Here is a 12,155-nt window from a genome sequence, read left to right as displayed (position 1 = left end):
TCAGCCCAAACATCTCTAACACTGTCAATTGAATGCTCAAAATCACCGATATCCACCTCACTGCTGAGAGGCATCTCAACAACCACTTTGACTAGTACGTTATTCTCCAACAAGGTTGTAACGACTCTGGAAACCACCAACTTAAATGGAATCAATTTAAAAGGCTTGTGCAGTGTAATATCCTAATTTTAGATAATAAATAAATTATGAAATTTAGGTTTTTATTAAAGATTCAAAATTTGGAATTTATATTGTTTGAGGTTTAAAATAAAAAAAATTGTATTTGAGGTTATTTGGAGTTAGTCACAGGTTTTAGGCATTTAATTATGAATTAAATTTAGGCTTAGGATCATAAAAGATATGTTTATTAGCTTAGTTAAGATATAATTTAAGGATTTAAAATATATATATATATATATATAAATGTGTGTGTGTACAAAAAAAAAGGATGTAAGGATTATTTTATATACCCATTTTTGGTTCCACAAAAGTCCCACGTCACTTGGCTATAGGTAAAGTAATGATCTCCTCAACTATAAAAGCTCTAGAAATGCGCAACAATAGGCAAAAAGTAGATGTTGTGTAATTGTGAAAATTGTAATTCATGGTCATGGCCCATAAATTTAAATAATTAATTCAAAATTTTAGTGTTTTTTAACTATATCTATGAGATCCATACTTCTATTCTAATATTATATTCTCCCCTTTCACATTGCTTCATCTTCCCACATGCAAAAAGTGTTCATTTTCTTTTTTCTTTATATTAACATAAAAAAATTATTTATTTACAAAATTCATTTCATAAATATTCGTAAATAATAATAACTTTTTAATGATATGAGTATTTTAGAGTAGAGCAAATCTTTCAATTAGAATTTTTCTATACGATAGTTAATCTGACGTTATGATAAATTAAAAATATATGTTAAGGTTGTTAAGGATATAATAAATACTATAGAATATTTCTTTAAGTTTGAAAGTCAAATTTGAGAATTTTTTTAGTTAGATTGTAGATCTATATGGTTAAGTTTATATTGAATTTGAGATGTTGGGATAAATTTCTAATTATTAAATATTTATTTGAGTATGAATAGATATTTTAAAGGCTTTAGAATGGTGATTTGAGGTTTCAGGATAATTTTTAAATTTTAATTTATTTTTGGACAAATTTTTGGAATATGGATGGATGAAATGTGATATTAAGAGTGATTTGGTGCTTAAATATAGTTTATTAGGGTATTAGAATTCTAGAAAAGAATTTTGAAAACTTAAATGAGGCAGTAACCTTGAATTAGTGTTAATATGGGTCTTAGGTCTAAAACTTTTTAACTCTTTAAATTAGAGTTATTTATTAATTTCAATGTAAAATTTTATATAGTAATATGGAATAATTTTGTGGATTGTATTGACAAAGAAAGTGGTGAAAAAAGAGTTATAAAAGGAAACTTGTTCTCCAAGATACAAGATAATCATTATTAATATGCCGTGATGAGTATGTGTGTGTGATTGGTTATGTGTTATTTGTTGTTTGAAAAATTATAATTTGATTGGAATATTTATTTTTTTGGAATTATTGCCAAGTAGGTTAAAATTTTATATATGCATTATGTTGAGATATTATTGTTCGGAAGCATGAATATTATTTGGTTATATTTTTATTCAGTTGTTTAAAATATGCATGACTTGTTGGGTTTGAAATACATGTGTGTTGAGAATTTATGTTCTTATACCATGTGATATGCACTCATTGTATCCAATGAGTGGCACTTAGCTTAGACTAATTTATCTTTGGTCAAGTTTGTTGGTTCTGGGCATGGCATGATTAGGGGTATAATGTTTAGTCATGCAAATAATTTTTTGTTTGGTTAAATGTTTTGATATGCCCACTTAACAATCGCATGATTAGTTGCATTCACATACATTATTACATATTAATTTTTGGTTATTGAGACTTTTAAATCTCATTCTCCATGGTTAATGTTTTTATAAGAGCAAATTCGACTGAGAAAGCACTAGAGGCATAAGTTTTTGTATATAAGACACCACTTTCTTATTGCCTCTTATTTTGGTTTATGCAATGTATATTATGCCAACTTAGGACATACATTATTTCATAGAGTATATAGTCTCTAATCTTTGATTTGATGCATCTATGGTCAAGAGGAGGATGCCTATCTTACTCGATCCTTGATTTGATGTGAAGATTCTGTTATGAAGATTTTTTCTATCCCTTAAGGCCTTAGATGCAAAAAATTATGCTTAACCATGAGGATCCTATCTATCCCTCATGGTCTTAATTTTAGGATATGATTGATATAACCAATTCACTTATAAGTGTAATTAGTTAGTAAATGTGTGTTTATGCTGTGAACAAGTGTACATCCTCTAGCTATTTTTAATGGTGAATAAGTGTTGAACTATGGTAAATCTTGTGTGGACCCATTTTGGGTTTTACTAAGTATACTTTTGTTTAGAAGATATTACCAGATTACAAAAATTATATGGTAATGATTATAATGTACACTTAGGTCATATAGTTATTCCAAGAACTTATTTTTAGTAATTATTTAGGATCTTGTCACCTTAGGATAGGCTTCTACACTAAATTCTGATTTTAAAACTATTTTTCTTAATGTGAATAGTTTCACATTGTCTTCTATTAAGAAAAATTTTATTATAACAATATCTTAATTACCATGATAGAACTTATTTATTATGTTAAATTCTTTCTATCATGGTGGGTCATTTGTAAAATGATTTGTTTATATAAAAAGTTCTTTTCTACTATGGTAGAGTTTAAAAAAAAAAAGTTTTACTATTTATTACCATGGCAAATCCTTTTTTACTATGGTAAGTGTTTATTAACTTTAGTTTCAATTAAAGAATGATTAATTTATGAAAAATTAATTTAAAAATTTAGAGTATTACATGTAGCTCTTAAACCCAAAAAAAATGAGTTTGCTTCCTCGAATGAAGTATTTATGCTCATGCACGATGCATGGTGTATGCGTTTAGACCTAGAAAAGAGAGCCAAATACATTGCAAATAGAGTAATGAGAGAATAAATTATCTCTGGGGAAGTGTGACATGTTATAATAGGTTTTAAAGGGAGGATTCTAGAGTTTGGAAGACAAAATTAAAGATACAAATGTCAGGTGAACGGAGAGAGAGTGGGGGAGGAGAGAGAGGAGAGAGTTGGGCAGACAAGATTAGAGAGCTGAGGTGTAAAAATAATAATAATAATAATATATTGTAGGTCCCTCTATTATATTTTGTTATTAAAAATATTAAAAAGTCAACTTAGCAAAATGTAGGGCCACTAATAGATAGATCTATTAGTCGCATTAACTTTAGGGGTATTGAGGTAGCAAATTTTTAATGTTGAGGGACAAAATTAATTCATAATTGAGTTTATGGTGCCCATATTAGATGATTTTGGGTAAAGTTAAGGGGAAAAATTCTAACTCCAAATATTCAACATCTTTCATATTATAGTGGTATTATACCTTCACAGAAAATGTGTAACAAAATTTCATTGAAAGTAATTATCACAATGGATATTTCACCATGTAGAGCCCTTAAAACTCATACTCCAGTTTCTTATAATAATGGTGAGTGCCAACTCCCGAAATCATAGCTATTTTCATTTATCTCTGTTTCCTACAAGCAATTATTTATACCTCCTCAATTAGTAATGTACTACAATCCTATAGTAATCATCAAGGATAGAAATGGTGGATCAAACATAATATCTAAAAAATGGCCTTCTATTAATGCTCTAAGAAAAGTAGAAAAATAATGTATTTTGTATAGTGTTTTTATATAGTCTCATAAGTATATTCCCAGCTAAAGAATATTGGCAAACTAAAAGTTGAGGTAATGCTTGTAGATAATTATTGTTTGCATTTGTGAGTGGTTAGTTATTAATTGTAATGAATTTGATAATATGAATACGCAAGCATATTAGTATTGATGATTAAGTTGTAATATGTGTTGTGTGTTTGAGTGAATGTTTGGTATTAAGATAAGCATGAATATATGATCATAGCATGAGATTAGATATTGGTTATGTACTCTTGAGTTAATAGCATGCACTTGATTATAAGATAAGTTAATCAAGTTTACATTTATGACATGTCATTGAATGACATGAGCATCTTGCATGAGTATGACTATGTTGTTTAAAAGGTTGTTACTTGAATTTTGAAACATGTCCCTTTATGTTAAGGTTGTTATTAATGAGAATATATGTCACATGATTATGTGAGTATGAATTCGATAAGTTTGAATTTAGTATTTATTGTTAATGTGATCACGAAATTGTGAATTTGAATTGGGTATGATAATATATGTGATGAGAATTGCATGCAAGTTTTTGAATTATGGAATTGTTGAATCATTAAGATATGGATATAAGTAAGCCTATTTATATGTATAGTATGGTCATGGTTGAGTGGGAGTTTACTCGAGAGACAGCAAGGGGGATATTATTGGAAATCCATATGATATAGTCTCTATTGAGTTTGTGCATTGTAGTTGGCCTTATTATTACTACCAGTGCTTTGTATTGTAATTAATTTATGGGTATAGCATGGATCAAGCAAGATACTTAGTATCACTAATTGCTATAAGGGACAATGTGAATCGGGCAATTATGACACCTTGGTAATTCAAGAAGGGAGAATCCATGATTCGAGATTGGGAAGCAATTACTTTAGTCAAGGAGCCCCTCATAATTAGAAAGCAAAACTAATTTAGTCATATGGATTAGTCTTATATGACTTGATAGCTTATAAATTCAGTTAGAAAATATAATGAGGGAAATAAGGATGGAATGTATATGATCATGCATAATTGTGATCATTCAATTATATGGTTTGTGTTTATTGATTAATAGCATTATGATATATATTGAATATCAATAAAATGTTAAATGTGAATATTTGCCTTAAATGCTTGTTTTTCTCACACTTTTATGTACTTGAATTTATATGCCTTTATTACTAAGATTATATAATCTCACTCTTGTTTGTTAATATTTTTCCTCAAAACGCTAAAAGTAAGGTCAAGAGGGAAAGTCTCAAAGACTAGAGAGGCATGGTTTAATAAGTAAAATCTCTAGTTATTTTAATTGTTATTTCAATATATATTATTGCTAACACTAAGGATTTTACTAGACTATATTTTATCATTTTCATATGGCCTCATTTGTAGACTTAGGCATTTTTTATTGGTGGTCTCTTATGCTGTTGAGTTGAGGCCAAACAAGTGTATGATTAAGTTTGATTGTGATTTATGTTGAATATGGTTGTGATAGCTAATGACTAATTATGGAGGGGAGACACTTGGATACGATGTTATAAGTATGACAAGTATGTTACAACCCTAAGTGTTCCAAGATTCTTGTTTAGTACTAGATTGAAGTGAAACTAGAGCCATTGGTTAGAATATTTAATTATTTGTATGTAGACACTTGGAACACTATAAGCAGAGGTCCAAGCTGAAAATTAGGTGTCTCAGAAATTAGAATTACATCAATAATGTATTGTCATACATGTTGTGACAGATGCATCATTTAGGTTTAGCCATAGCAGATTGTGCTGATGGCCGTGGCAACTAGCCTTTATGCCACAAGCAAGGTGGACATGTCAATTTTGCTTAAAATGAATTTTCTATCCTTATTTTAACCCTTTTTAAATGCTCAACTTTTTTTTATGTTTTCACAAATCTCTTTTACTCTATTTTTAATTACTTTTCAAAGCCTTAACTTATAATCACTACTTTTAAAATGATTTTGGGATCCTAATGTTTAAAGTGTTTTCAAAGTAAATCCTTAACATTTTCTTAGCCAAGGTTGATCCTTCTACCTTTGTTTAACTTCTTGATTGTATTGATCGTGTTAATTAGTTGCATTTAAGTATCGTTAATGACGAGGGTTATTACACTATAAGTGAGGCCCAAGACAACAATTTTGCTTCCTGATAAATGTAGAAATACATGAATTGATAAGCTATGAATTGATGTGTTCAAACAATAAAATCACATTAAATTCAATAAAATTGGACTAAAATGATTCTTGATAAGCTTTAATGGAAATGGTGGAAACGTTCCAAAACTTCTATCATTAAGCCAAAACCAAGACTATGGCGATATTTTTTCATGAAGCATTTGATTGCTCTTGCAAGTATGTGAGATCGAAGTAGTTTGATAGTACGATTTTTTTTTCTAGATATTTATAGTTTGTTAGTATTTTTTCTAGATACTATGACAAATTGACTTATGCCTTTCTTTCCAATTAAATTCTATGATTTTTTTAGATATGTATTCAACTTAAATTAAAGAAATTTTAAATTTTGAAGCTACCTCAGGATACAGCTTGAGTTACCAAATAGGCCGAGTTTTGTTATTGAAAAGACTTGCTATCCTATTTCATTGCACTTTCCTTTTATCTATTGTGTCTTCTATAAGGACACTATGATGTCATCTTGTAAAGAAGGGCTAACCTAATTCATTATCCCGATCAGACATCATGGCAATTAGTTCAATTTTTACATTCTCCTTTATAGCACAAAGGAGCTTCCTTTGTCAGTCAGTGCTTGCCCTAATAGTGATCTTTAATGATTTTCCCTTCAGTCTATTTGAAATCCAATTGCTTCCCCCTAAATATAATATCCAAGCTTAATTCATGGCTAATGTTTTGACTATGAGTATATCTTTCTTTTCAATTAAACTGTATGATCAAGTACCCTTTACAATTTAAGATGTCTAAGTGAACAATACTTGAACAGTAATCTTCTTGTGCTCACTACCCATTAGATATTTCTCTTCCCAAGTGTTAGTGGTTTGCACAACCATAGGAAAAATTCAAATTTGAATTAGGCTGTATTTGTGGATAATCGCCTTGTTTTTCCATTTCTCTTGAACATTCCACAACCTTAGTCCTTACTATTCATCTTCAACCTCCACCTTTATCTCTCTCTCTCTCCAAAGTTTGCATTATTTGTCCTCCTCGGCCGCTCTAAATTTTGTTTTCTTTCTCCATAGTTCTATAGTCATAGAGGTCTTGGATTTGTACAAGTCTCTGATTCTCTCCTGTCCTTAAGCAAAGCTTTATCCAAAGATTAAAGAGAGATGAAACTATCTATGTTGTTGTTCCTTTCCTCATTGTTCTCTTAAATTCAAAAATTTGTGTCTTTCTGTTTGACAATGATGGCTACTTCTACTGGTCTCTAATGGTTTAAATAGATGAGGTCATCTATTTTTGTGGGACTCTATGTTTCAGTTTTTGTAGATGAAAGAATCAAAGGTGGTGTTATTGCAATCTAGAAAGATAGAATGATGGGATGATTAAACCATATGTGAATTTCTCATCATAATAGATTACTTCTACAAGACTCGATCCTCTAGCCTATTGATCATGCAGTTACTCGATTTTGGCAGCTTCCATTGAGGAAAGGTAAATTTCCTTTCTAAAAATCTAGAACTCAGTCTTTTAAATATAACTTTTTTTATATTTTGGGAAGTCATACATAACATATCACTTCTTTCCACCAATTGTTTAGACAAAAATGCTTGATCTTTTTTTCTTTAGATTTTGTATAAGTATTGATTTAGAGAAAACATTTTACTTTATTCAAATAATTTTGGAAAAGAAAAGAATCAATATACGTCCATAAATATGAAAGCATGTTTTGGAATTTGGTTGCAATCATATTGAACGATGTTGTTCACTTCTTAGGTGCAAGTTTATACAAGTATTAATGTCATTCCAACCAATATTGCTAGATTCCTCTTTCTCTACTCATATATTGTGTTTGGGAAATTTATTACTATACTAATATGATACCATGAGAAAAAACACAGTTTGAGTAAATTTGCTTCAAAAGGAAATCTTGGCAGCGTTCATGGTCCTTAAGCAATCAATATAACGATTGCAAGTTTAAGTACTTAAGAAAATCAATCAATATAATGATTGCAAGTTTAAGTAAACAATAATACTTTTTTATAAGATTTATTTTGCTGTTTTGTTTCTCTTGCCTTTGCTTATCTCTATTATAAATCAACTCATTTTTTACCTTAAAGTTTGCTATGAAGGTTAAATTGATTCATTTTGATAACATGCTTGCTACACAAAATATATCTACTAAAAGCATAAATGAGATGATTTTATAAATCAATATAATGATTGCAAGTTTAAGTAAACAATAATACTTTTTTATAAGATTTAGTTTGCTGTTTTGTTTCTCTTGCCTTTGCTTATCTCTATTATGAATCAACTCATTTTTTACCTTAAAGTTTGCTGTGGAGGTTAAATTGATTCATTTTGATAACATGCTTGCTACACAAAATATATCTACTAAAAGCATAAATGAGATAATTTTATAAATCAATTATCAATTATCAACCATAAATTCTTTAGTTAAAGCCATATTGCATTTTGATATATCCTTCTTCAGCTTCCCATTAAATATAACTTTATGGTTTGCCTATCTAATTAATTAGTTAACATGTCATTTATACTTTATATAGGATAATTTAAAATTTTATGTTAATTTATCTAATATCATGCCCTGATGTTTGGTTCTGTTTTTTAAAATCTTCTTATATCCAAGGTCATTTTTTTCCAAGTAGCTTACCTTCACAGCATGACTATTAAGAGTTGAGACATATAATGCCTTGGTTGACAATTATATCATAGTTTCTTTTTGAAACTTGACACATTTGAAATTGGATTCTTCTAATCTTGCCACATTGTTAACCAATCTTACTTCATGCTGTTTAATGATATAATTAGTATTTAGGTGCTTTCAAATATGGATTGTTGAACGCCTTTTGTATATAGTACTTTATGATATTTATAAACTTTTGATGGAAAATTAAATACATTATTACCACTCAAATACTTTGCATGATGTAAATAAGAAGACATACTGGTATATGATAGACAAAGATTGTTGCAGGTATAAAAACTAATAAATTGAAATTGTTCTTCTCTTAATGCTATCAAATGGTTAAAACCAATTACTATATTCATTTTAAATGCTTTTTAAGAAGACATACTGATATATGATAGACAAAGATTGTTGCAAGTATAAAAACTAATAAATTGAAATTGTTTTTCTCTTAATGCTATCAGGTGGTTAAAGCCAATTGCTATATTCATTTTAAATGCATTTTTTTACTTATTACTAATTATATTCAAATCTTTCTATGCTATTTTAGTTTGAATTTGAAGAGGTAATTGAAACAAAAATCTTTCATGAAGTTCTAAAGTTAAAAAAAGCTCTATTAAAAACAACAAAGAAGCATATGATTAGTGAATTTTGTTGGGGGGGAAAAAATCTTTAATCAATACACATATACTTTAGTTCCTTCACAGCTTATAATTTTTTAGCTATTTTATCTTCATTGATATTTTTTCTCACAAAGTTACATTGTTGACTTGTAGTGAAGTGAACGCATGATGGACCTAGATTTAGAATTGCAAGTTAATTCGTATGATGATTTTATACTATAAGTAACTAGAATTTAAGCCCAATATCATTTGTTTTCTTTCCCCTACTACATTTTTCTGTTTTATTGCCTGTTTTACTTAGTTATTAAAAGGTTTAGTCTATTGGATGGACTTTTTTTAAGTTTATCAAAGTTTATTGTTAAAAGGTTTATTGAAGTTTATTCTTTATGAACAATGGTGTATGACTCTAAGGTGTAGAACATTTAAGTCTTATTTCAACTTGCATATTAGTTTTTTTTTAATTAACATTTATGACTCAATTAAACTAAAATCACTATGTAAATGCTTGCTATCATTGGTTGATGAAAACAGTTTTTAGACAGACATCAATTAGTCAACACACGACTGAGGAAAAGGAGTAGGTATGCACATACACACATCTAATAGCTTTTTCCTTTATTTCACTTGGACTCAAAATGTGAAAATACGAAGACAATTGAAAGATGCACTATGTAATTTATATTAATAATTTATAAATTATATTTTTGTTTGATGAATATTCACTCACAAGCCATTTGAAGCACTTCATATCTTTTTCTCCCCATATTTTTTAATTATATATGGAGGTTACTAATAATGAAGATGTTATCTTAAGGATCTTATGATTGCATAAGTCATTGAAAATTCAATGGCCAAATTAGTAGATGTTATAAAATGTTTTTTGGTCTCTTGTACATGATTTGTATATATATACTCTGTTTTTTTTTCCTTTTTGGTTTTGTCCTTCCCTTGCTTCTTACAAATTTTATATAATTGTATGCTTTTTATGGTGCTTACTTTTAGGATGGGTAGAAAGTACAAGATCAAAGAATATACTTTATCCACAAATATTTGTGACAACTATATTTTTAGTTCGATGGAATGTATTGGGGGAAGTTAGACTCAAGTAGTTTGCTTATTTAGGCTTTTCTAAGTTCTTTCATCAATTGATTGTAAGTATTGACCATTTTGAGGATGTTTAATTAATTATTGTTCTCACAAGATAAGTGCATTTTAGCTAGGATTTGATGAATGATTTATGCAGGGATGAGTTTTTGATCTTTGGGAATGGAAAAGAAAAGACCATACCACAATTTGTGTTTTACAAGGAGTTGATTAAAGCATTATATTTAAACAAATGATCAACTAAGATATGGAGGATAATATATTTGATGGTTGTTTGTTTGGTTAATGTATTTCAATCATTCAATTTTACTTTGTTTCTTTATTGCTTAAAATCTACTTTGCCTCCCTATGGAATGCTTTGTAATCGGATTGTTGCCTTTGATTATTTTTTGTTGAGAGAAAATGGTTATAAAAGTAAACTACTTATGTAAACCACATACAAGAAAACTTCAATGAGGTGAAGTTAAAAGTAAGCAAAGTGTTAACTAAGATTACATTTGATAGGGTGGACAAACATATATAACTAAGCAGATGTTTTATTGTTGGTTATAACTATATTCGATGCAAGATTTTATCTCCAAACATTTGAGTTTCTTTCTTTCTTTCTTTTTTCTTTTCTTTTTGTAAAGAATAGATATAATAGAGATTAAAAAGCATCAATGACTTTTGAGAAACTTCCCCATTGAACTACTGAAAGGATGAAGCTAGGAAAATTTATAGGAAGTGTTGGTCATAATATAAAAAGGAAGAAATAATTCTTTCAATGAGTAACTATATTCACAATAAACAAATTAACTATATATTGAGTTTAGCTTATAATCCTTTGAATTTAACTTATAATTTGTTGCCTTCATTGGTCATCTTTTTCTATTTGACTCTTGCAATGATTTGAATTTAAATTTTACTTAAAATTGTAATTGAAGATACTATATGATTTTTTTGAAAATGGATAGACTATGCTTGAAATTTATCTTGACTCTTCTCTTAACTTCATTTTGGTTAATTGTTTTTCCATCTTTATTTTATCTATAAATATGATTTGTTGATGTATAATTTATATTTCACAATTCAAAAGGTACTTTCCTAGACAATATTTTATTGAAAAACTTAAATATAATCTGCAACTATTTCAAGTTATGTATATCGCACGAGCAAAATCTAAATTCTATGGGTGAATGATGCAAAACCCACATGATCAACTCATTCAACAATTTTTTTTTTTAAATGGTATCATCTATAGTAAATTGATCTAATTAAACACTTTACATAACAAAATTATTTATTTTTCTTTTTAATAGATAATAGATTATCATTTTTTTATTGAAATGGCTAAATTTTTCCAGCAATTCAATTTTTTTAGATATCTATTCAACTTAAAGAAATTTCATATTTTGAAGCTTCCTTAAATGACCCCATTTGAGTTTCCTCAATGTTATCATCGTCTTGACTTGCAAAAATGATTGCTTGAAATCTTAGGACGTGTTAAAATTTGCCCCTCAATAGATTGTCAAATAGAAACAAGTCTACATGTGATGAGAGATTGCCAAATAGCATGTGTGATTTGGAAAAAATTTATAGTAGCTGACCAATGATAGAAATTCCTAAATCTTGATATCGCTTAGTGAATCACTTATAATTCAAAACCAGACATTAGGAAACCTTATACAAAAAAGTACCTTGGTTTTTTCTCTTTACTTATACATGTTGGGAACTTTGGATCTTGAGATGTAAAAGACTTATTGATTTCAAAGATAAT

Source organism: Prosopis cineraria, unplaced genomic scaffold, assembly GCF_029017545.1.
Source record: "Prosopis cineraria cultivar Desert tree isolate PC_DT_omini unplaced genomic scaffold, ASM2901754v1 PC5, whole genome shotgun sequence".
Taxonomy (NCBI): Eukaryota; Viridiplantae; Streptophyta; class Magnoliopsida; order Fabales; family Fabaceae; genus Prosopis; species Prosopis cineraria.
The sequence above is the reverse complement of the archived record's forward strand: the minus strand, read 5'-3'. Positions refer to the sequence as shown.